The sequence below is a fragment of the Peromyscus californicus genome, unplaced genomic scaffold, assembly GCF_007827085.1.
Source record: "Peromyscus californicus insignis strain IS unplaced genomic scaffold, ASM782708v3 Scaffold_6__1_contigs__length_162567912, whole genome shotgun sequence".
NCBI classification, from domain to species: domain Eukaryota; kingdom Metazoa; phylum Chordata; class Mammalia; order Rodentia; family Cricetidae; genus Peromyscus; species Peromyscus californicus.
In genome coordinates, this window is record NW_026294584.1 from 122,897,826 (window position 1) to 122,924,542 (window position 26,717).

The 26,717-nt window shown below is 45.2% G+C and overlaps 1 protein-coding gene across 1 annotated transcript in view; it reads left to right on the forward strand.

Moving 5' to 3' along the window:
- Positions 1-3,992: 3,992 nt before the first annotated feature.
- Positions 3,993-26,717, forward strand: part of Itpr1 (inositol 1,4,5-trisphosphate receptor type 1) — a 344,324-nt gene continuing 321,599 nt past the window's right edge. Inside the window, exons 1-2 of the mRNA XM_052719669.1 lie at positions 3,993-4,160; positions 5,001-5,076. The gene's annotated coding sequence lies outside the window, so the exon portion shown is untranslated. The remainder of the gene's footprint in view (positions 4,161-5,000; positions 5,077-26,717) is intronic.

A 26,717-nucleotide genomic window follows, 5' to 3' on the forward strand; every position in this document is an offset into this window, starting at 1 on the left:
GGTGGGTTTGAAAGCTCTTTCATGTCCTGTAACTCAATGACCCAGTGGGTTGGCAAATCGAGGATTAGTCACATCATTCTCTCCACACCTTGGATATTAAGGGTGCAGCTGGATGTCAACCCTGCTTTTTCTGAATCCTGCTTTCCTTGGTACCTCCTGCTTTAGTAGGAGGGGACCTGTGGGTGGGTTTCTCAGCAGATGAATTTAGTCCAAGTCTGCAGCCGTGTACTGCTGACAAAAATGGTTTCTATTTGTAGGGATTCCCTGGAGTAAGCTGCTGTGCTCGTTTTGGACTTTCTTCAGAACTGGTCTATAATACTGTCCTGACTGCAAAGTCCTCTGGCTTCCTTGCATGGGCATTTCAAGGGTAAAGTCACACATAGCTACTTTTATGGCAGATTATTATTTCTTTTTACTGGGCATGTGCATGCATGTAGTATGTGTATATGTATACATGCTTACATATGTATAGGTACACTTGTTCATGGCACATATTCGTACACATGCATGTCAAGGCTCAAAGGTGACATTGAGTATCTTCTGTCATGTTCCTCTTTATTTACTAGGCAGGGTTTCTCACTGTATCCAGAACTCACCAAGCCAGCTAGTCTAGCTGGTGAGCATGCCCTGGGGATCAGGTCTCTGTCTCTGGAGTGCTGGAATTACAGGTTGTCACACCTGCTAGGCTTTTATATGGGTTTGGGAGGATCAGAACTTGGGTCTTCACGTTTTTATAGTAAAGGTTTTAGCCACTGAACTATCTCCCCAGCCCTGGTCTTCATCATTTGGAGTTACCTTAGGAATCTGATTCTCAGTTTTCTGGATTAGCATTGTCAGATAGAATATAGCATGAGCTGCAGTATTAATGTTTAGTCAATTTAAAAAGTAAAAACCAGGAGGGGGAGAAAGTCATCTCAATTGTGAAATCTAAGCTACCCAAGGTATTGTAATTTCAGCATGCTATCAACATGAATTACTGATGATTTGTTGTTGTTGTTTTGCTTTTAAACTAAGTGTTTGAAACTCATTGTATATTTTACAACTACTTCACATCTTTGTTAGAACTGTTCACATCTTAGGTGCTTAAATGACTGGTAGCTACTGGATCAGAGATGCAGGTCTAGGAATTTTTTTTTCCCATGAAAAAATGTAACAGAGAAGCAGCAGCTTCCCTCCTGACCCCTGTTCATAAAGGTGAACAAGTTACTCATTCTAGCATCCATCACTGCCAGCATCAATTGTACATCACAAGGAACCTTTTTTATGTGATCCAGCATCTTCCAGAACTTGCTAAATGTTGAACAATACTGCATGCACACACTGGCATAGAAACCCAATCTGAGGCTGGAGAGATGGCTCAGAGGTTAAGAGCACAGACTGCTCTTCCAGAGGTACTGAGTTCAGTTCCCAGCAACCACATGGTGGCTCACAACCATCTGTAATGAGATCTGGTGCCCTCTTCTGGCCTGCAGGGATACATGCTGTATACATAATAAATCTTAAAAAAAAAAGAAAAAAGAAAAAAAGAAAACCGATCTGGATAGCTAAAAGACTTGTATGCTCAGAAAATATGCTTATGTATGCTCAACACACCTTCCATTAAAAGATTTGAGAAACTTCTTTTCCAGATCTACAGAAATGTGCATACAAAAGAGTAAGTCCTTTTGAGTAAAGAGAACTACAGTATATAAATATAAGTAAGGCATGGTCTCTCACTGAAACGTGTCGTTGGGGAGGGAAGACCATGGATAGAGTAGGTGGGGGCTTTTGTCTACTGTGTGATGAGTATGAAAATGAGCCATCTGTTTCTTTCAACTCTGACCAAGTAGTCTTTTGGAAACCCATGTTACGACTCCATTGTTTCCCAGTCAGAAGCTCATGAACCAAACCCTGCTCCTCCTTCACTGGCTGTATTGTCATGGACTCATTTGTTGAGATTGCTTGAAAGGTAGAGTCAAAGGTCCCTGGAAAATGGAACAAACTGTTTTTATGATGGGAAGGAGAAAGAACTATGTGACAGTGTGGTTTCTTCTGTTGTGGCAAGTTGGGGGGTTCTCCTGAGGAGGAAGAAAACCAGAGTTTTCTAGAGTTCCAAGACCAGCCAATTGTGTGCCTTCTAGGAAGGAACTCAGCCTGCATGCCTTTAGCTTCTCGTGAACTAAAAACAAAGATTCCTTAATAGGAATTGATGAAATGATACACTTAGCTTAGAAACAATGCCTGGGACACAACATGCAACCATGGGATGTCCATAATTATTAGCTAGTTGGTCCTCATTTGTTCTTAAAGTTTCACAAGGCTTCAGACAAGACTGTTGAATCCGGCAATAGGGAAAGACAGCAGGCAAGTACTAATGAGTAGCTCTCTAATCCCTCTCTAGATGGCAAAGCCGTGGTAAAGAAATGACAGTGATTTATTTGCCTCAGGGCTCAGAGGCTGCTCCTAAAATGGGGGGAGGCTCTTTTAAGGAAATGGTGATGGAGGTCCCGAAAGGCAAGTGCTTTGTATAGGTACTGGCTGGAGCTGTAATGCAGACTGAAGTTAACCTGGTTTCTCCTGGTCCTGAGTTGTGCACCTGCCAGGCAGAGAGAACAAACCCAGAGTTGGTAAAACTCAATAGCATGAAAATGCATGCAGGCTGAGCTCAGTAGAACCATTTGTTAGCATTACAAGGATTACTGTTAGTAGCAGGTCTTTAGCGGGAGCAGACAGACCCTGCTTAGGATGTTATGATATATTTTGGCGCGCTCTCATATCCTGGCACAGTGCCTGGCCTGGCACCCAGATGACACTCGGGTAATGTTTGTGGAATGAATACGTGTAATCTGGTTTTGGGGTGTGGGGCAGGGAAGAAGAGAGTAGGATGACTGCCTCGAATCCAAGCACTTCTTCCAAAAGCTAAAGCCCTAAGCACTTTGTAGCCTAGAGCCCAGACACTACTTGGCGGTGGGTTGAAACCCACCCACTTCACCCCAGATGAAGGGGTTGAAGTCTAGGAGCACGCCTCGCCTGGATGCAAGCATCTCAGTGTGAGCAGCTCTCTCTGAAATCCTTATTTTTCTGGTTTGCGGTTTATTTACTTAAGCATTTACAGATTCCAGGAGCAAAGGGGCTGCTAGAAACCGGGTCAGGGCCGAGGTCGCAGTTTGTATTTCTTTTCTGTTTCGCGACCGCGGTATCGGCAAGTCACAACACGGTTCCTTTATTTGTTCAGTGGAGAGGGTTGCGTTGCTTTTACCCCCCATCGTGCGAAGAAAGACAAGACACAGCTCGGATTCAGAAAAGGGCTCTCACACGATAAGCCCGCGTCCCCAATAGCAGGAACCACTCCATTCCCAGACTTAGTTTTTCATGCAGACACTAGAAGGATTTAATAAAGAACTAGAACAGATTTAATAAAGACAAACGCGCTTCTTTAATCCTTGACCGCAAACATTGGCGTTTTTGTGCCTAGAAATTTCAGAAATTCTTGGCTCCAGGACACAGGTCGCGCGGGGGTGGGTAATAGCTTTGTAAAAACTTCCCAAAACAGTAATCCGAGCTCTTCCCCTCTCTCTGGCCCCTAGTGACACCTGGATTTTAGGAAAGGGAAGATACAACAGTCAAAACAGAATGGTTCACAGGGGTAGGGGATGCCCCTAGGGGAGACGGTGGGTCGCGTTTTCCTAACCAGGCAAGTAGGATTTTCAGACTCAGGTTCGCAGCCCGGGAGGTCCCTCTGGACGCCCCTCCCCCGTCTCCGCGCGCGAGTCTATTTAGAACCCAGCCCCAGAGCCCAGGGGATTCTGGGACTTGTAGTCCTTCCTCGCAGCCCCAGGCGCTGGCACGACCTAGGACTCGGACTACATTGCCCAGGGAGCTTCCCGGCCTATATAAGCAGCCAGGCGCCGCTTCAAAGTGCAGTAACCATGTGGATGTTCTGCTGAAGCGTTTCCTCAAGCCTGCTGGGGTGGGAGGAGAGGAGGAGGTGGTGGTGGAGGAGGAGGAGGAGGAGGCAGGGGGTGGAGAGAAAGAAAGCGCACGCCGAAAGGAGGTGTGGGTGTTTCTCTCCCATCCTAACGGAACGAACTCCCTCTTCGCGGACATGGGATTGCCCAGCGGCTGCTAACCCCTCTCCTGGTCCTGCTCCCCCAAACCGGCGTGGCTCCCCGGTCACCAAGGTAGCTGCTGGGGCCGGGCAGAGGGCGCGGGGAGTTGGCACTGGCTCCCGTGCGCAGAAGTTTTTGCCCTGATCTCTGGGAGTTCTTGGTGGCTTTGCATGCACTTGGCGAGTATTTTGGGGCTTCTTTCCCTGTGAGCAATTTCGGGAGGAGGTCTGATTTTTTTTTTTTAGGTCTAAGCAACACCCCAAATGTCCTCGACTCTTAGTGACCGACTTCAACCCCCTTCCCCGTACTGAAATGGCATTCCCCCAAGTTGGAAACTGTTGGAGTGGCTGCAGGAAATACTTTTTTCCCCCTGGGGGGGGCAGTTGAGGGGGTGTCATATGAGTTTGCTCAAGGAAATAATCTTTCTAAATATGTAGCTAGTCCTGTTGCGCCGCATGGCTGGTAGAATAATGCATGCGTGGGGGCCCCGTGGGGAGGGTTAAAAAAAAAAACGGAAGAAAACCGGGGGAAGAGGGGAGTGGTGAGAGAAGAAGTGTGGATCTAGCTCGTGCCCAATGAGGGTGCGGGTTTCGCATACTTGGCCTCCACGCGGGGAAACAAGTGCTTTGGGATCACCTCAACACACTTCCCTTAGTTCCACCTCCGGCGTGTTCGGAGTTTCTGCGTGACGCTTGATCTTTCTGGTCAGCTATGTAAGGGAAATAACAACCAAGCTGAGTTTGCTGTTATCTGGGGGGCAAGAGATCCCACCAACTTGGCTGCTAAATTGGGAGGTGGGGAGTGGGATCTGCAGGAAACGGAGGCAAAAAAGTCGAAACTTGGATTTGGGAACATTTCTGATAGACCCTCGTGGGGTCCCCTACTCAGTCTTCTTTCTTTGTAAATATTTAGGAGCGGACTACAAGGGAGCACGATTCGCATCCTTGACTTGGCGTTCTTTGGCTGCAGAGTGCCTGACCTGGGTCAGGTGAGTGTGAAAGCCGAGTGCTATAGTCAGTAGGGGATTTGTCCTAAACCTTTTTGCAAGTCCTCTTGGAGCAGCCGTAGAGGTAGAGCAGGGAAGAGGAAGGAACTGTGGTCAAAATTGGTCATGGTCTTTGGTGAGTAAAGATCCAGTGACAGCCACTTTTGAAGGTGGCTCAGAATTGAAACAGCCTGATGTTTATGGGGGGGTGGGGTGGGGTGCGGGGACCAAACAACAAAATTTGTAAAACGGGACTATGGCCAGAGAGGCATGCTCATTATTTAAATTCTAAACGATGCAGAACTTTTCATCTGCCAAAGTCTTTAAGCAAAAGTGAAATACTCCTCTCTTTCACACACTGTCACTGTTGTGGACGCGCATGTACGTAATCAGTGGGCTGGACTGCAAGAAATGAAAGTGGCAAAGTGAAAGAATGAGAACTTCATAAAGGGAAGTTAGAGCTTAAAGAATAACACAGTAGCTTCCAGGATTTGACTGGAGCCATCTGAATGTCAAGGGACCCAGAGCGCTTCTCTTGTTTTGATCCCTGTTTTTGGAAGAGGAGCTGAAGGCAGCATTTCTCGGTCAATATAGTGGCTCCTATTTTCATTTATTTATATTTTTTTACCCCCTAAAATGGCCACACTTCATTTCTAGAAAGTAGAGCCTCTGTGGGTGCACAGACAGCCACTATGGTTTGTCCATCAAGTTTTTTCCTTGAGAAATGTTTGCGAACTGAGTAAAACAACAGGTTAATAGGGGTGGGGGAGCTGTGGGCAGCTAGTTCTTGGTAACTTCTTTAATGTCCTAAATATTTAGCTGTTCCCTGGGCTACAATCTTTGGGCTTTTCTAATTAGGGACTAAAAGCCAGATACTTCATTATGGTAGTATAATGCTTTTGTTTCCTGTTGATAAGATCCTCAGGAGTGCTGGTGGAGTGGAAAACTTTTGGATGGGAAGGTTAGTTCTTCTACGGACTGATGTTGACCAAAGATCGGGGTCAGTCCTCTCTTTGGAGTATGTTGCAGACAAGGGGCAACTGGTCCACAGAGTCTTCTGATGCCTAAAAATAATGAGACTGCCCCATTAAGTTGTAGTAAGCCAGGGGCTGAGCTGTGTGTCATAGAAGACCTGAGGTATGGGTAAAGAAACCGAGATACAGCCCAGGCAATAATGTGTATGTACCGAGTGTGCTTAAGTTTGCAGAGTGCTGGGGAGAGAGAAGCTCGGAGAAATAGTAAACACACTGCTCTTAATGTAATAATTCTTACTTAGGTCCCACCGATGATGCACTAACTACACTTCCCTTGATGTGCGAAGGAACTGATAGTAGCCGCTGGCAGGGATGAAAGAATGTAGATATTTGTAGAAGGATTCAATGTCGGACTGAATTCATTTTGGAAAGCTTTATGCTGAAAGCTTGAGTCAGGATGGGTAAAGGAAAACCAAACGGAACCCAGTGTCCACACGAAGCACTAGGTCTTTCTCATATTTGAAGTATATCTTGATCTTTCACATTAAGACATCCGAGCAGGTTGAAAGAGTCAGGTGTGTCTCTGCCGGAATAATTGGAGAGCTTAAACTGCTTCAGTTCGATCTGTGGAATGTTGGTAGCTTGTCCTGTGGCCTCTGATTTTGCCTGGTAGCAATGTTTTTCTTCTTCATTTCATTTCTCTTTCTTTTTTTTTTTTTTTGAAACTATTTCTTCTTCATGTCTGTCAGTTGTGTTGATGTGTTCTTGTGAGCGTGCGCATTGAAAATACAATCTGCTCTTTGACTCAGTCAAATCGGAACAGAAAATCCCGTCAAGATTTCCTTCTAACTCACGCAGGGAAAGTTCTCTATGTTCCCAACGAATCACTCGGGTGTCTGCATGAAAGTCACTGGGGTGTCACCATCCATTCAAACAAGGTGGTTCCTTTTGCCAGCCTTCCTTGAAGGATGTGAGGTGCAGTGGTTGCTGAGAAGAGAAATGGGTTAACGCCACAAGAGAGATCTTTTGACTTTGTCCTCAGAGTGTTTTCAGCTGCAAACAGTGGGACACTCTGGGACTAATTCAGTGGTGTGCGAGGAACTGACTGGAGAAAAAGCCACATGGCTTTTTTGCTAATAATGATCTCATGGAATTTCTGTCTTTTTTTTTTTTTTTTAAATACAAGCAGCTCTTTAAAATCAAACCAAATGAAACAACAGATACCAAATATGAACAACAGAAAAAAAAATTCACCAAAATAAAAGCAGGCCTGGAGTTAGGTTTCTAGGTCAAGCTGTCCTTGGATACTTCTAATTAAGGAATCTACACAAGGACAGTGTCCTGTCTTGCCTGCTATTGGTTTGATCTTTTAAAATAAAATGCATTGGATTTGCAGATTGCTGATAACTAGAATTGCAGGCAGTTGTACTAGCTCATTTTTTTGCTGTTGAAGTTTGATGAATTCCATCAGGCTTGAAGTCAACGCTATGAATGACATTACTTTTATGACTTTTTCTAGTTGTCATAGTGTCTGTGGTTCTGAGATGATTGCTAATGAGGAATGAGCTGAATAGACTCCTGAAGCCATCACCTGTTAAACCATGAGATTCTTCCTAGACTGATCATAGTTGGAAGCAGTTGGTGTGCTACATGTACCTAACAGACTTTCACCCCTGTTAAAATTGTTAGGATTCAAGTGCTTTATGTTGCATAGTCAACAGATTTCTTGAGTACCTCCTATGTATCAACTGTGTTCTAGGTGCTTGGGGTATAGCAATAAGCAATCACATCTTTTCCTCAGAGGTTTAAGTCCTAGCTGGTGGGAAGCAGTCAATGTGACCAAACAAGTAAGTATTATAGTATGGCAGGTGCTAAGTGCTGTGAGGAGAAATCAGGCAAGAGAGGATGAACGAAGAACAAGTGTGGGCAAGATTCGGAGACATTGGAACCCTTGTGTATCCTCAGTGGGAATGCAAGAGGTAGATTCTGAAAATATGAAATAGACTTATCATAAGATTTGACATTTCCAGTTTTCGGTATCTAAAGAATTCAAAGCACGGACTTATACAGTTTGTTTTGTGTTGAAAATCGCCTCACTGATGTTAGCCAAGAGGCTGAAACAAAACCCCAGAGTGTCTATTAATATATGAATGAAAAACAAAGTGCTGTTTATGCGTTCAGTGAACTATTATTCAGCCCAGAAAAGGAAGAAACTTTTCACAGTGTATTTCAACCATGAAAACATTATGCTAACCGAAAGAAGCCAGCCATCACCAGATTCACATTGTATGATTCTCACAGTAGGCAGTCCCATGTGAGTAGTCAGATTTCTAGGGCCAGAATGTATGTAGATTGGCAACATCTCAGGGGCTAAAGGAAGGGGAAGTTGGATTCATGAACACAGACTTTTTGTTTGTTAAAATTAAAAAAGTTCTGGTAATGGGCAATACTGGTAAATTTTAGTTACGTATTATCCAAATAAATAAAACAGAAGTTTGAGGGGTGCGCAGGGTGTGTTGGGGTTGGGAGTTAAGGCAGGGCTCTTTATTGTGTGCCATTTGAGCAGAGCTCTGGTGGAAGCTAGCCACATACCCATGTTGATATTCCTGAAGTCCAGAGTAGAAAGTGCGAAGGCCCTGAGGTAGAAGGAGGTGGGCCATGTTGGAGGCAGGGCAAGGAGGCTGGAGCGGCTGCAGGTAGGGAGCAGGGGTAGGGCTTAAGGCGGGAGGGTAGTCAAGGTCCAATGGAGGAGGCTAGATTTTGCACATCAGCAGTTCTGAGGATTTCTGAACCCTGACAGGGTCCTCAGTGTGGTTTTCAGCATTGCTGAACTTGACTCTGCTTTCTAAAGAGACTGGCCGGGCTGGCAAGACCACATACCAGGTGGAAACTTGATACAGGGGGCATGAGGGAAACCTAGATTTCCAGACTGGTTTGTCATGTGACCTTTCCTGGCATTGAAGTTCGCTTAAGTAGGAAAGGAGTCTCTTTTGCTGAAGAGTCGAACTCACCTTTGCTTTGCTCAGCAAATTCTGAGAACCATCTGGTGGTCCTGGGGTTCCACCAGCCTTCTGCCCTGTCACCACCCTGCTGTCCATCAGATTTCACTTAGGGGGATGACCTGACATAGAGCACTGTTTTCATCATCTGTGGGGCATGAGAAGCTCCATATTAGTGATCTCCTTGAAAACTCCAAAGAGATGCCTTCACAGGGGCATCACAATCCCTAATTGTATTACTGCAGAGAATATATGTGTAACTAGAGTTTTCCTGCCTGGCCCACAGTCAGGACAAATCTCTCTCACCCGCCAGTCCCACAGCTGCTCAGACCCAACCAAGTAAACACAGAGACTTATATTGCTTACAAACTGTATGGCCGTACCAGGCTTCTTGCTAACTGTTCTTACAGCTTAAATTAATCCATTTCTATAAATCTGTACCTCGCCACGTGGCTCGTGGCTTACCGGCATCTTCACATGCTGCTAGTCATGGCAGTGGCTGGCAGTGTCTCTCTCACTCCGCCTTCCACTTCCCAGAATTCTCCTTTCTCCTTGTCCCGCCTATACTTCCTGCCTGGCCACTGGCCAATCAGTGTTTTATTTATACAGAACGATATCCACAGCATATATGTTCATTGTCAAACCTAAGAAGCAATGGGCAAGCCACACAGCAGAACAATAAACCTGTCTCAGCCATCCCAGAGTCAGAGCCCAGGCATTCACCAAGTGTAAAATTAGCTGTGTATTTAAGACTCACAGTTACACCCCTTCCATTGAGTCTCTTGCTAGCAAGGAGATAGATACCTGTATTTTCCTTTTTCCATAGGTCTGTCTTTTTGATGGGATTTTATTTCATTAAAAAAAATTGTTTTAATTTTATGTGTGTGAGTGTTTTGCCTGTATTTAAGTGCACTGCCTGCCTGCCTGGTAACCTTGGAGTCCAGAACAGGCACTGGATCCCCTGAACTGGAGTTCCAGATGGCTGTATGTCACCCTGTAGGTGCTAGGAACCAAACCTCAGTCCTCTGGAAAAGGAGCAAGTGCTCTTAACTGTTGAGTCATCTCTCCAGCCCTCGATGGGATTTCACTGAAGTAATATGTATGGAATGAGTAGAGTACAGAAATAGTACATCTTCAGAGTTCGTCACTTATTGCACAACCCAAATGTTCTCAGCTGGTGTGTTTTGTCCTTTGAAGAAAGTGAAATGACAGTTGAAGCACTGTTCACTTGTAAAGTATCCTATCAGAAAAGAAGAGCCTAGTAATCACATGTGAGTGTAGCGTTTGTCATTCGTTAGACTAACCTAACCTGTGAAGTAGGTACTCTCCTGGTTTGGTTTTGTTTTTAATATGTGCGTTCTAGAGATTGAACTAAGTCATCAAGCTTGCAAAGCAACTGTTTTTTTTTTTTTTTTTTCCTGTTTGTTTTTGTTTTGTTTTGAGCTATCTTCTTAGCCCTGTTTGCTTGTAAGGAAAACTTCTACCATAGACGATTTCAGACATAAGCCAGTTGTATGTGTTGTGGTTCCTGCAAAGGCCAGAAAAGGGCACTGAAGTTAATGGAACTGGAGTTACGAGCAGTTGTGAGCTGCTGCAAATGTAGGTGCTGGGAACCGAACTTGGGTCTTTTATAAGGGCAGCAAGTGCTCTTAGCCACTGAGTCATCTCTCCAGCCCCAACAGTAGTTTCTTAATACATGGAGCCTACTTTGTTCATCACACTCTGCACGAAGCCATGGTTAACTCGCTGCTCATCTTGTTCCGCCTGCATCCTCACATGCTCCCCGCTTCAGTCTTTGATTATTTTGAAGCTCATCCTAGACACACTAGTGCATCTATATTTTAGTGTGAAGCCTTAGAATGTGAATTCCTTATGTAGGTACATAATGAAATACTTCCAAGTCCACAGCACTTGGGTGCTCTCCTGTGCAGGTGCTGGGGGATGGAGTGCTGTTGACATTCATCGCATAGAAGCTGTGACTGTAACTCAGCAACCTACAATATATCTATCATATTTTGGTAGGTAGGTAGAGAGGCTCAGACCAAGTCAGATTCTTTTTTATTTTTATTTATTTATTTTTGCCAAATCTATTTTGTGCCCTTCAGGGGCACAATGTTTTCAATTTCAAAATATCTCTAGTGCCGCTGTTGGGTATCTCTGCATATGGCAGGTATTCTTTAAAAGTACCATTGTGAATTCACAGATTTAAGCATACTTTGTATGCTTTTCTTCATATAGTTACTTTTCTTTATCTCTCCCCCCTACCCCCCCCCCCCATTTTGTTCTTGTAATTTTGAGACAGGGTTACTGTGTAGCCCTGGTGGGCCTCACCTTGGTGATCCTCCTGCCTCAGCCTCCTGAGTGTAGGGATTATATATAGATGTGTGCCACTACCCCTAGCCTTGTAGTTATTGATGTCCGTGAGGGAGTTCAAGTTGGTTCCTGAGACTTTTGACAAAACCTTGAAAGTTCACATAGTTTCTTTCTGTGTGACAAGATGTTCCGGGCTTATCTTTTGTATTTCTTGTCCCACACCACGAATCACCCTTTTCATCAGGAAGCCCTTGTTCTTTTGAGAGGGAAATGTGCTTAGGACCACATGAGCATTCTTACCCTCATCTTGTAGGTGATAAAACAGAAATGAAAATGATGAGAACTTAGCACCTGAATCTCTCTCTCTCTCTGTTTTTGAGACAGGGTCTCACTGTGTAGCTATGGCTGTCCTAGAACTCATTGTATGGACCAGCCTGGCCTCGAACTCACAGAGATGCTCCTGCCTCTGCTTCCCAAGAGCTGGGATTAAAGACTTGTGCCACTATGCCTGACTTACCTGAATGTTTCTTAGTGACATTTCCATTTTGATACGTCTTTGATCTCAAAGGAGTCTGAAAGTCATCCAAACTTAAAAAAAAGTTTTTTTCTTTTTGGTCTCTCAGTGTATTCCTGGATAAGCAACAATGCTTTTCAAACCATTTTTGGTTTTTGGTTTGCTGTGGCAAACCATCTAGAGATAGGGAAGTCAAATTTGTGCACCTTGCTCAACTTTTGCAGTGAAGTAAGATGAATAGAAATCCTCCAAGTGTTCTGCAGTGATGTAGACGGGAGGCATCTTGGAATGGATCCTGAGTCTGAACACTGAAGCCCTCTTGCATTATATTCATGTTATACACATAGTCTGAAGATAATCTCAGTCAGGGGTTTTGTGCATGGACGTAGTTTTATGGTGTGGAATTTTCTTTGTGGTGTCATGTCAGCATTGAAGAAGTTAGGGGATTTTGAGCATTTGAATTTTGGATTATCCTGGCTTCACCTGTGCTGAAACTGGGCCATGGGAATAGCTCAAAGGCAGAGTATGTGCTTGTTGTGTGTGAAGCAGCCCAGTGCCAAAACAACAACGACAAAATTAACTTGTGTGTTCTTTGCAACAACTAACCCCACCATACACACACAGAAAGAGGGAACATGCAAGAGAACACATTGTGTTGTTAAGTTCGGTATTTCTCTTGCTGTTGGATTAGGTCAAAAGTCTGAGAAACACTGTTAATGTATTTCTGTCCATGTAGCCCATGGGTCAGCATTTGGTGTCACCTGGGAACTTGTTACTTGTACTCTCAGGTCCCACCTAGACCTGCATCAGCTGACATTTAGGAAGACCCTCAGGTGATGTGTACCCTTGCATGCTTGAGAAAGTCTGCCCAGTCCTGTTAGCAGTAGCCTTTTTATGGTTCCTGTGTTTCATGGCTAGTTCTCACCTGTTGAAGCTCACCTTTGTACGTGCCCCTGGCAGTCTTCTCCTTTTCAGGTAAATGGAAAGATAGGCTAGCTCACCAGGCAGAATTTTGGCAAAAAGAGAGCTCTGTGTTTACATGCGCATGCTTTTATGGCTTTGAACCTAGAGGTAGGAAGAGACCACAGGCTACCTGTGAGCCCTGGGGTCATGTAGTCACATGAAGAAACAAGTGCAGCTGCATTTTAACCTGCTGTCCGCAGACACTGTGGGAATTGATGTTTGAGGACTTCTCTCATCACAGAACATCTGCACTACCGGGTATACTCAGGAAAACCTGACCGAAGGAAAAGAGCACCAGCCTCCAAGTATCCTGGTTCATTTGCATTGGGGGATGGGGCTTTAATCTGGGGAGTGATTGTTGTTTTGTAAAGACAGTTTAAAAGCATTCCATATTTATTTCCGAATAGGAAAAGACTTAGGGATGTTCATTTATTTGCCTTATCTTCGTGTGCATGTGCATGTGCGTGTGCGTGTGCGTGTGTGTGTGTGTGCGTGTGTGTGTGCGTGCGTGTGCGCGCGTGTGCGTGTGTGTGCGTGTGTGTGTGCGTGTGTATTCTTCCTGCTGTGTACGTCACCACCCTCTCCATATTGTCAAGTCCTCTTCTTCACTAGGATCTTGCCCGAATTCTTCCTCCTCTGTGCGGCTTTTCCTTTTACTTGAGACTTCTGTCATTTGAGACTCTCTGTCTCTTGATCTCTGTTTTCATGGGGGGTTTTGTTTGCTTAACCCTCCAGAGTACCTAGCACATTGGAAGAGCTCACAACATATTTGTTGAGTGAAGTAACCCATACCCATGTTGTCTGTGAAGGTTCCAGGCTCTTTCTCAGAAGAAACTAATGCATTGTACCCCTCTGCTGATTAAATCTTTTCTGAATGGCCTTATTCCTTTGGAAAACCCTTTTGGTGTGCAGAGAGATGTGGAGAATATGTCGAATTGTATTAAGCTGCTCTTTTGGTAGGGTTTTGAGCTGTTGCTCACTACAGCTCTCTAGAGGACACACAGCTTGGGGAATTGATAGTGATGATCCGAGAGTGGAACTGAGAACAGGGTAGTGAAACAAGCTTGCTTTGTACTGTTGCACCCTGCCGTCCCACAGGATGGGGGCTCCTCACCACCCTCCTGTTCACTGCTTCTCAGATAGCAACAAAACATGGAACATCTGTGTGTCTGTTTCCTCTTCTGTAGATTAGGTATAAAAATACCTGCTGGGGGCTGGGGGGCTGGGAGATAGCTCAGTCAGTTAAGTACTTGCTCTGCAAGCAGGAGGACCTGAGTTCAGTCCCCAGAGCCACATAAAAGCCAGGTCCACACTTGTAATCCCAACGCTGGGAAGTGGGAGACAGATAGATCCCTGCAACTCACTGGCCAGTCAGCTCGTCTTAATCACTGAACCCCAGGTCAAAGTGAGAGCTTCTCTCAAAAACAAAAAAACAAGCTAGGCAGTGGTGGCGCACACCTTTAATCTCAGCACTTGGGAGGCAGAGACAGGAGGATCTGTGAGTTTAAGGCCAGCCTGACCTACAGAGTGAGTTCCAGGACAGCCAGGATTACACAGAGAAGTCATGTCTCAAAAAAACAAACTAAACCAAAACAAAAAATCAGTAAGGTGAAGGGCTCCTCAGGAGTAACCCTTATGGTTGACTGCTGGCCCCTGCACATATATATGCACACACAGACTGTTCTTCCTCACCCCAAACACCTGCTTTGGGTCATTGTCACCAAATTATGCAATCAAATTGGAAAAAAAATACAGACCCATCCCCTAGGGCTGGGATAGGTCTCGATTAGATGGGTCATTTGGCTTTGTCAGGAGACATTTTTGCTTGTCACACCTGTGGGTCTTGGGATTCAATAACCAATGTAGAGGACTGGGATGATGGTCATTGTGCTGTGGCAGTGGTTCTCAACCTGTGGATCACAACTCCTTTGGGGGAGTGTCGCATATCAGATATTCATATTATGATTCATAACAGTAGCATAATTATAGTTATGAAGTAGCAATGAAATACTTTTTATTGTTGGGGGGGTCGCCACAATATGAGGAATTTTATTAATGGATTACAGCATTAGGAAGGTTGAAAACATTGTACTATGGTGCTGAGGAAAATGTCTCTATCAAGAAGTCCAAATGTCAGTCATGCCAGGGTTAGGAGCCCTGTGATAGAGTAGGTTTCCAGATCCAGTGAAATTTTCCTCTCTGAGGAGACTGATTTAACATGACTTGCTAGTTCAGGCTAGGCAGACTGAGGGCTTTCTTCTGAGGCTGGGGCTGGCTTTCACTTTAAAAAGGTTTCAATCGCCTTTATTTATTTCATATCTCCCTCCATGTGTGCACATGTGTATGTGTCCATGCATGCCATGGAGCATGTGTGGAGGTCAAAGGACCACTTGGAGCAATCACTTCTCTCTCCCTGGGGATCTAACTCAGGTTGTCAGCCATGGCAGAGGCAGCACGCACTTTTACTTGCTAATCCATCCCATTGGCTCAGCTTGAACTTCTTACCAAAATAAGCTCCCTCTCTCACCTCGCACAAGTGCTGGTCTTGGTATCCAAAGCCCTGTGGTCTGCCATTGGCTTCTCATAGGCTCTGCGACCTCCAGGAAATCACCAGACAATTGAGTTGACTGCTTGTTTTTTTTCCCACATATGAAATGAGGACTGTTGGCTCGATGCTGTTAACCGTCAATTCTCCAGCACTTTAGCTGGCCAGTTCCGAACCTGTGGCTGCCTTCTCTTACTGCAGTCTTGGGGAACATAAGAACAGATATCAGTACTGGCATCTTTCCTGAGGAATAGGTCTTTGTAGAAGGTGTACCTGTCTCCAGGGTAGACTACTTAGCAGGTGTGTGTGGAAGGCTACGTAGATTTGTGTGTGAAATATGTGAGGGGCAGCTTACTGGAGATGGATAGGGACTTGTGCTTACTAGGTAAGCTGTCTACCACTGAAATGCAACTCCAGCCCCAAGGGACATCATTTAAACCAAACTGTTGCTGTGAACTTCAGATTTATAGTAACTGTTTCTGAGATTGTCTGAAAGGGCCTTGGATCATCTGAGATGATCATTTCCTTTGGGACGGGCTGAAAATGAAAGCATTTGAGTATGATCCCTATGTCCCGAGCAGCGGTTTTTATAACGGAATTAATTACATGATGACAGGAATGTGGTGTTTCCAAGGATGGTTTCTGCTAGGACAAGACAGCAAGGAGCGGCCTGTGTGGATGTGTGGTGAGGCTGGGATGGCATTGTGTCCAACACAGAAATATTCGGAGGCTCATCCTATTTTCACAGTACAAATCTCATCCGGCATCTTTGCCCAAAGGAAGGTCAGAAATGAACCCCGAGAGAGCCCAGGAACAGAAACATAGTTGTAAAGAAAACCTTTTGCTCTGTCTTGGGAGAGCCAACTATAAAAGTGTTGGGCTTTCTCTACCCTGGGTTTACAGCCATATTACCATATATGTACCCGGGTGAGGACATGGCAGGAGACTTCTGCTCTTCTGGACAGAGTTTCCTTGGCCTCTGGCCAGGAGATTGATCACATGCCAGCCACCCTTCCTTCTTGGGGTATTCCTTTCTCTTCCTTCTGAGAGACCTCATGGCTTGCCTGACTCTGCCCATTGTTAACCCCTCCCAACTGGAGGCTGCTTGACCTGACGGTGACATGGTGTCTTTTTGAATTGATCCGTGACCTCAGTTCTGAGAGACCTTGTATTCCAGATACTTCTAAACACATCTTCATGCAGAAGCCCCTCTTTACCTGTCTAACTTTAGACGAATCTTTTTGATGTTATTATTTTTAAATGAGGCGACCTGGAATCGGCACTAGAGGACTTTGGTAAGACCTCTCTGTTTTTTGTGCTGCGTAAGAACTATGCGAGCGTCCTCACCCCTCCTCCATGCATGGTACCTTTGGTTTTATTAGGAATAGCACGGAGGATGTTCTGCTGGAGTTGGTGCTGGCATGGTTATATATGTGTGTAACTTGTAACGTGTCCCTTTCCTAAACTCATCATTTGGACTTGCTGGTCGGAAGGGATTATCCTCAACTAAGAAGTCTGTAAGCAAACAGCAGATTAGAAAGTACAGAAACGGGAGAGAGCAGGAATGTCTCCCCTGTTCCGTTTGCTATGTGCTAAGCACACATGCTATTTTCTTCCTTTCATTTAATCCACAGCGTAGCTTTGTATACGGTACCTTACAGAAGAGGAGGCTGTGGTAGCTAAGTAACTCTGTCCAGGTTCCTCTGAGTAGAGGCAAGAGAGGGGCTGGAGTGTGGACAGTGGAAGAGCACATGCACCTGCCCCCCGCCCCCCAAAAGCACATGCCTTACTCTGGTTTGTGTCCTCGGGCCTGGCTCCACTCCTCTGACTTTACCTTTTCCTCCATTACAGCTGTAGAGTTTATGGCCCAAGGTCTGGTTTTTGAACCTGCTGAGCTCTTGCGTGCCCTAAGGGCCTTTGTACCAGGACTTTCTCCTTCCACAGTGTTCTGCCTCATTCCCACTCCTTTCTCCATGATTGCTTCTCTCTTTACTTTCAGGTCTCCGTCTAAATGTGTCATCTGGTTTTTCTGACCAGTCAAAATTAAGCTGCCACCCAAGTGTATGATCCAGTTTAAATTCCTCCTCTTTTTTAGGGGTGCTGTTGAGGGTGTAACCCAAAGTCTTATGAATACTAGGTAGGTGCTCTCCCACTGATATATACCCCTAGGCTGGTTTTAATTCTTTGCATGTACTTATAGTGACCCTTTTCACCCTGTTTTGGTCATGTTTGTTTACTGTCTGCCTAAACTTGAATGTGCATCTTTAGGACAGGGTCCTAATGTGTGTTGAATGTTGACTGTCAGGACAGGGTCCTAATGTGTGTTGGATGTTGACTGTCAGGACAGGGTCCTAATATGTGCTGACTGTTGACTATTAGGAGAGTGTTCTAATGTGTATTGAATGTTGACTGTCAGGACAGGGTCCTAATATGTGCTGACTGTTGACTATTAGGAGAGTGTTCTAATGTGTATTGAATGTTGACTGTCAGGACAGGGTCCTAATATGTGCTGACTGTTGACTATTAGGAGAGTGTTCTAATGTGTGTTGAATGTTGACTGTCTGGACAGGGTCCTAATGTGTGGTGACTGTTGATTATTAGGAGAGTGTTCTAATGTGTGCTGACTGTTGACTGTTAGGACAGGGTCCTAATGTCCTAATGTATGTTGACTGTTGACTGTCAGTACAGGGTCGTAATGTGTGTTGAATGTTGACTGTCAGGACAGGGTCCTAATATGTTTTGAATGTGTGTGTCTTTAGGACAGAGTCCTTGCCAAGTTTTTACCCATCTTTTAGTGTCTTTGTGGGTTGAGTCACAGCCAATGTCTGATCAAATCTCAAAGAGTTTAACTTAGTATTGTTTTCAAATTCTTGGGTCCCAGGGATTCTTTCCATGTGTAAAAACTGTTGAAAAACTCCCAAAACTCCCAATGATATGAGATGTTTGCCTATATTTATCATATTAATAAACATTTTTAGAAATTACACATGAGCATAGTAAGTTTTTTTTTTCAAGTGAGAAAAAGATAATGTCCTCTAGAAGAAAATAAAGCAAAATTTAGCAAGATGGCTGGGTATGATGGCATATACCTTTAATCCCATCACTGCAGAAGCAGACAAGCAGATTTCTGTTGAGTTTGAGGCAAGCGTGGTCTACATAGTGAGTTTGAGCCCAGCCAGGTTTGTGTACTGAGGCCCTGTCTCAAAAACTATATATATATATATTTTAAATGAGGAATGGTATTGTTGAATAGTTTTGTAGATCATTTTAAGGCCTGGATGAATGGGAGATTTGCACACATCAGCATTGGCCACCAGTCTGTTGTGATGTCATGTCTTGCAGCCTCTGGGTAAATCTAATGTACACACAAGAGACAGGACAGAGAGACAGAGCAAAGAGACAAACAGATGCCCTCATCGTGTTGTCAAACTAATTTTTCCCTTGAATCTTGGCTGAAAGGGTCTTGGGAACTCCACTGAGGCTACTGCCTCACAGGATAGATGAGTCATTTGAGATGTTGGGTATGGCAGGGAGCTTCTGAAGTTGGGAGGCAATGAAGGCTTTGGTGGCAGGATGCAACTCAGCATCCATAAGTTTAGAGGCTATATCACTTCTTCCTGTTTGGGTAGAGATGCACGGCCATGCATTTCAGCAGTCTTAGCAAAACAAAATTGCTCTGAGAATTTGGAAATACTTGTCTTCGTTCAGTTTTCAAGGAGCAGCATAGCAAACAGCCTAGATGCTGTGCAGTGGGAAGGGTCATGTGGTGACTGAGAATAGCGGCTTGAAGAAAAACAAAACAAAACAAAACAAAACAAAACAAAACAAAACAAAACGCATCTTCCTTGACAGCAGCTACTCCCAGTCTCCTGGGCTCTTCTTGCAGCTTTGGCTACATAGTACTATACTAGGTAGAATACTAGATTGTCTTGGCTGGGAGTATAACTCATTGGTAGGGTGCTTGCCTAGCATGCTGGGGCACAGAGTTCGGTCCCCAGCACTGGGGACAAGAAGTCCAGTGGAAATTCTATTGACTTGAGGTTTTCTTGCTGTCAGGCTCTGCTGCAGTTGCAGTTACAGGGGTCAAGGTGGATGCTGTTGGTAATGCACCTGCCTGCTGAGGTGTCTGAGAAGGTAACTAGTTCCAGTTTAGACTTCTGGGGAGTACTTTGTGTATCCCTAGGCCGATGGTATGCAAGTGTGTCACTGTGAAGGTAATGGGGTATCAAAGCATCTGTGGGGGGCTTGGTCACCAGGAGATGAATGGTGTGCTGAGGAGGCTTCTAAAGGCCCCACTGAAGGTCAGGTTGTCAATGGACTTTATGTCCTTCCCAGTTACTGAAAGGCGACCATTCAGCTCCAGTAGCCAGGTGCCTTCATCTTAGCACAGAAAATGCCCACTATTCTTGGCACAGATGTGCAAATACGTGGTTTTTTTTTTTTTTTTTTTTCTTGTTTTGAAAGTAGGCCTTGCTTTGTAGCCTAGGCAGACCTAGAACTCACTATAGCCTAGGCTGGCCTGACACTCATGCTGAAGCCTGGGCTTGAACCTGTGGTTTTGAGGTCCACAGACTGGTGCTAAGTCGGCATCTGTTTTCCTTGAGCGTCCTGTCCACTTGTAAGAATACTGTGACAGATGACAGCTGTGGTATTCTGGTGACTTCTCCTCGGTTAATAAAAGTGTTCTAATTTAGACTCAGTTTGAGGAGTTCCTAACTTTTAAATTCTGAGTTGTGTGTGTAGGCGAAAGTTAAAGTAAATTTTTTAAGGAAAGGAATATAAGTGCTATTATTTAAGTGTGTGCAGGAGATACAATAGATGGGAAAGTGATAATAAATTAGTTTTTTTTTTCCCCCCGCAATCAGAGCTTTTAGAAAACGAAATGTAAAACCTAACTGGAGCTGCTTAAAATTAAATGAACATAGTTCTTTTTCAGTTAGGCTGTGCTTCAGCCTGTTTTTATAGCAAAGTGGGAGAGGTTTTAAATAATTAAATTATCAGCCCTTTGAAGAGATCTCTACCATCCCCCTTCCCAGCAGGGCCTCTGGTTTGATGTGGGAAGAAGAGGGAGAGAGGGAGTGTCATTGTGGGTTGGCTCTCTGGGTGGCATGAATTCGGGTACCTAGGACATGCTGTACTGGCAACAGGCGCCCCATGGGCTTGCAGAGGATTTAAATATCTCTCAGACAGTGTTTTTTTCCAGCATTTTTCTTAGCAGTATCCACCAAGTAAGAAATGTATTTCAAGTCGAGGAATTACAAGTTAAGGGCAGGGGTGAATGAAAATGTTGAAGTAACCAGAGTCAGTGTTTCTGTTTCAGTCATGTTCAAAGATGCAAAAATGAACACTTAGGGCCGGGTATTATGTTTGAGCCCTTTTTGTGGGTTGTTTGGTTTATGCCTGTAATAATACTGAAAGATGCAAAAAATTGCTCCCTCCTTCCACCTTCTCTTACATACAAGGGAGTTATGGTTCAGAGAAGCAAGGCCGGTTGTTTAGGGCACACAGCCAGAGTGCACACATAGGCAGTGTGGGTCTGTTCTAAGCACATACTCTTGTCAGCATTCATAAGCCATGTGGAGTGGAGGTCAAAAGGGATGAGCTCAGAGCAGCTTTCTAGGAATAAAAAGAAATTCGTTTCTTGTCCTTTGATTTTTCATCGAAATCTAAAAAGGGCCACTAGGTCTAAGTTCTAGATATCATTGATCTAAGATTTTAGAAACTTAGCTTTAATTAGCTTTAGAAAACCACCATCCCCAAATAGCATCAGATAATTTTGGCCACAGAGAAGATGGCACTGTGGTGACATGGAATCCCAGCTTGGCTGTTTGTCCCGTCCCGGGTGCTGGTTTCCAGTGAGCGTCATCGTGAGACAACCGTGGTCCTTCCCTCGTGGGTTTGCAGTGTGGAGAAAGCAAATCAGAAAGCAGACAGGTGACGGGTTGACAGGGCAGCAGGTCCAGGAGGGCGACCGTTCGCACTGGAGGGCAGTGTGGATGCATAGAACTCCAGTTTGGGGAGCAGACAGAGCTGCTTAGATGTGGTCGCAGGGCTGTAAAGGTGTGGGAGTTAGCCATGTAAGTAGTGTGGGGGAGGGAACAGAGTGTCACAGGCAGTAAGGACTATGGGGAGCCTGGGAAATGTTCACCGTGGCCGTCGTGTTGAGGGTGGAAGGGAGGGCAGGCAGGGCTGGGATAGATTTTGGGTAGGTGGGTTTTTGGGTTTTTTTGAAGTGGGGCCTCTGTTATACAGCTTGCCCTCAAAGGCCTGTGCTCAGCAACCCTCCTATTCAGCCTCATGAAGAGCTGGGACCACAGGTGTGTGCATTGCACCTCTATCTCTGATTTTGGAAAGTTGTAAGAACGACCTGGCTGATGTTTCTAAAAGATTATGCTGCCTGTGTTCAGAATAGATTAAGGGGAAACCCATGGCTTTAGAAAAAGAAGACTTTCAGGTGAGTTGAACCCACACCCCACGTGTGCCTCAAGGTAGCTATGAATTTGGCTCAACATAAAATCGTAAATTTACTTAAAACATGCTTTTTTTTTTCAGTTTTGTTTTTGGTATAACTCAATCATGCAGTTTTCAAGTGTGAAATTTAGAGGTGCCAACCCTGCGCTGAAGTGTCAGAAGGCTAGAGCCTTTTAAGAGTCTAGTTAAGAAATGAAACTTGGGGCTGGAGGGATGGCTCTGTGGTTACAGCACTTGTTGCTCTTGTTTGTGGAAGACTAAGTTTCAGTCCCAGCACCTATATGGCAGCTCACAACTAACAGTAACTCAGTTCTAGAGGATTCCTTGCCCTTTTCTGGTGTCTGAGGGTACTACATGCATGTAGTGCATGGAGGGATAAGCAGTCACATGCATACATATAAATAAAAAAATAAATTAAAAAGTGATATTTGGGACTGGGAAGATGGCTCAGTGGTTAGAGTGCTTGCCATGCAAAGGTACAGACTGCAGTCTAGATTCCTGGAACCCATATAAAAGCTGAACCCACATAACGATCTACCTGGAGTTCCAGCCCTGAAAGATGGAGACAGCAGATCCCGGAGCAAGCTAGCCAGTGAGACTAGACATATTGGAGAGCTCTGAGTTTGAGTGAAAGACCCGGGGATTGAGGATGATTCCTGACATCTACTTCGGCTTCCTATGGATGTGCACACACATTCGTATGTGCCCCCCCCCCACACTTATGCAAACGTGTGTACTCATATGCACATCACAGGCATGCACACAGAGGAAATGGGAGCGGGGAAGAAATGATACTGGCTGAGACCCTGGTGAAAGTGAGCTGAGGTGAAAAGAGGTAAAGGTTTTGGTGATGTTGAAAATCGAGACTTGATGTTCAATTCAACCTCTTCAGTCTTTTATTGGTCGTACATTTTCTGAGCACCTCCTGTATGCCAGGCATTGGTGTTGGAGATGAGGTGTGCACTTCAGAGCCCTAGAATTGCCTACCCCTCAAGGGTGTCAGACGAGCACCACACCGATAGATGTGAGCTTGTAACCGAGATGCAGGATGAGAAGGGGAGATCTCACGGGCAGAGTCTGGACAAGTTACCAAGGCAGTCGTCCCCATCCTGTGATGGCCTGGTAGGAATAACAACTGGATTGAGATCTGAAGGGCTTGCTTTCTCCAGAGCAAGAGCTGCAGAGGGTATGAGAGGAGAGAAGGGAGTCAAATGGTGTCACTAGGCTGGTGGTAATGCTCAGATGTGTGGAGGAGAAGGGGCAGGCTAGCCAGGCACCTTCCTAAGCCTTGTAGCTTATGAAGATGCTGTGGGCAGCCAGGAGCAGAACCCTAGAGGCTGTTGCCAGTGATACAGATGTGGAAATTCCGGTTATGTGAAGGAGCCAGCAGAGCAAATGAGAAGACCCAGAGAACAATATGGACAGCGAGCTCCATCCCTCTGGCATCTGTTCTCAGAACAGATCTCTGTGTTCATGTGTTTGTACTTGCTCTTTTTTTAGGAGTGGAGTCAAATGGCCCCTTCTCTTTACCTATTGCTCGGTCAGTGAGAAACTCAGACAGTGAGTAGTGGGAGCGCCATCCATCTGCTGAGGCCCCGGTGTGTAGGCGCACCTGCCAGGGCAGCCGTCTACTCCCTCTGCTCTGACCCAGCTACTCGGGGAGAATCCTGTTCTGACAGGCACCTCAGGCAGCAGTCAGTCAGGGTGGTGGGCAGTGGCACTTGAAGGTCCTGGAGAAGGCAAGATGGTTTATGCCAGGTGATTATCAAAGTTGTGTACCTGAGCTCCATGATGATCTAGCATATACCGAGGGACAGCAAAGCTCTGAATGCCTACACTGAGTAAATGGCAGAACCTGGGGTTCAGTGCAGGTGCTTTGGAGTCTGGAGCCTTCTACCTGTCTTCCAGTGAGGTGAGCTCTTGAGACCATACTGTGTCAGGGTGGAAAGAGAATGGTAGACCTTTGGGAAGAGGAAGTTACATTGCAGTCACAGATTTAGAGGCCACTGATACTTGAGAGGACAGGTGAGAAATATACGTTTTGTGAGGTGGCTGCCTCCCTGTGAAGACGACAGTAATTTTTCTGGCAGGGTTGTATGTTTAAGCAGGAGCTGAGACCTTCCTGAAGAGCGTTTTGCTGGACTCCAGCAATGAACAAGAGATGGCATGCCGTGCTTAGCCAATGGTTCGTGCCAAAGTTGCATATTCTGCAGTTCTGTGTTTTCAGAAAGACCTGCGTGCTTCATGACGAGGAGATGAGAGTTGTTCTGTATTGCTGAGCTTCTTCCTGATAGGGGAATTAGGGAAGCCAGTTATCTTCCCCTAAAGTACATCATCCTGGATCTTACAGGAGGTTGTTCGTTGCAATGCCTAGCTGACTTTTTATACAGAGGACCTTTTCCTTTATGGAGGTTGAAACTTTAGATTCTTTCAGAATTATTCTTTATCTCTTAACTGCAGAATGATAAAAAAAAAAAAAAAAAAAAAACAAAAAAAAAAAAAACAAAAAAAAAAAAAACTGGCTGAGCACTGAAAGCATGTCAGCTGCTGTTTCAGGCGCTTTCCACGCACGATCCCATCCTTTCCCTGTGACAGGTCTCCGAAGTAGATCCCTAGTGTACAGATGTGCACAGAGGTCTGCGTAGAGTGAGAAGCAGTGGTTGGGTAACAGTAATAGCTTATATGTAGAGAGCCAGGATGGAGTCTTAGGCTGACCAGTAAGCCTGTTTTGTAGAACTGTTGGCACAGAGCCCTGGGTGTCCTTGTGGGACTGGAAGTCGCACAGTTATGACCGAGTTCTGTGGCAGGTTGGTACCTGCTCTGTTTTTCTCATCGTGACCCTGGTCATTGTGTATGAGGGATGCCGGGAGCCCGGAGTGCAGCTGGTAGAAACCTGCAGGCACAAATGGCCCCCAATCAGATAAAGAAGTGGCCTCCCACCCTGCTTTAAACAACAGGAAGTCTTCCTGAAGATTGTTGCCAGGCCCACTTCCCACCTCTTCCCTCCAGCCCCAGCTGCCTGTTATTTTGACTCTGCTGGCCTGGGTTTTTCCTTTCAGGACACAACTGATAATTGCTTCAGGGTCTCTCTTCCTCTCTACTTTCCCTGTGCCATTAAAGGCAGACCGGGCAGACCCAGAGGTTTCCAGCCAGACCTGGAAGCTATTTGCCTGCTCAAATCTTGTCCAAAGAGGGAATCACTGCTGATTCCCCTGGGGAAGAATCTGCCCTAAGGATCCGTATGTTCTTTTTTTTTTAAATTGGGACCTTTGGCAGACTGCCCAGTTGAGGATCATTAACTGTGGTGGGTGTACTGGCCTCTGTTTTCCGGGAAAATGTAAACCATGGCAAAAGGTTACTTGTTCAATTATCTTGTCTACTTAATAAGCATATGGGTAAGAAAGAAGACGCTTAACCTTTCTTCTGACTGAACAAAAGTGCTATATGGCTAAGGTAGAAAATGAGAAATTCTTCAGTAGGGAAAAAAAAATGAATAGAATTATCCATCAAGGGGAGAAAAACAGGTCTTCATTGTTACCTGGATGATGCGAACGGTCAACATTTTTGTCTGTGCCCTGGGATGACTGTTGATGAAAAGGTCCACTTCAGAATTTGATGGACCTGGTATAACTGTGCCTCCTGCTTTGTTACTTATCTACGATGAGCATGCGGATCTTTCTGTTCCTCAGCTTCCCCCACCACAAAGTAGAGTAACAGTAGCCCCTGTCTCATGCCATGCCACATGTCTCAAGGATTCCTCCACAGGTGTTAGCTGTTCAGCTTAAGCCGTGAGACTGAAGCAGTGTAGGGCCATAGTACTCAGGAAGTGTCCCATCTCCTCTAATCTCAGAAGCCAAGCAGGGTAAGGTCTGGTTAGAACCTGGATGGGACAAGTAGGACTAACGTAGACTCTTAGTGTCAGAACGCAGTCCGGGAACCTATTGTGATTGTCAGGTTGCAGGCCTTGCTTGTCTGGGCATGCTTTGCCGTTGTAGAACGCTGGGGTGTATCTGCTGCTCTACAGGAAGGGAACCTTGCAGTAAGACACCCAGGAGATGATGCAGACTTGAAGGACAGTGTCACGTGGCTGTCTTCTGGCCTGGCCTTCACTGGAGTCAAGTCCCCCTTAGAAGGACAAGCCTGGGAGGAGAGCTTTAGTCAGCTGGATAAATAAGGCCCTGGTTTGTCTTGCCTAAGCACATTCCTGCCCTCCTGCATCCAGCAACTCCCCATTGGTCCTAGAGGCCAGTATGTACAGACGCAAATTTGGCCCAACTCAGAAGTCAAACGGAAATTGTTTTCTAGTGATTAGTTCTACAACTGGGATATAGCTACACCACAGAGCACTTGCCTAGCATATTGAAACCCTGGTTTCAATCCCTTAGTGCCAAGGAAGCAAAGCAATTATCTTGTGCTTTTATTATACATGGTCTCCTGCTTATTTTTACTTAAAATATATCACAGTTTTGGGTGGAGGATATGGCTCAGAGGTAGAGCACTTGCCCAGCATACATACAGCTCAGGGTTTGATCCCTAGCCATGAGCCAAGTATGGTGTGCATGCTTTGATTTCAGCACTCCAGAGTCTGAGGCCAGGCAGCAGGCTCTTGAGTTCAAGGCCAGCCTGGGCTACATCATACGATGTTATCTCAAAACTCTTCTTTTTTTCAAAAAAAAAAAAAAAAAAAGGAAATATTGGTCCCAGAAGTATACTAACTTTCTGGCCCTTTATGACAAAGCTTTTAAATACAAGGTCATAAAGGCAGTAGTGATTTTTTTTGGGGGGGGTTCCATTGATGTCTCCTTTGTGTGTGCTGTTCAAAACATGGATTTAGCTCTAGATATAACATCCTTAGGAAGAAATAG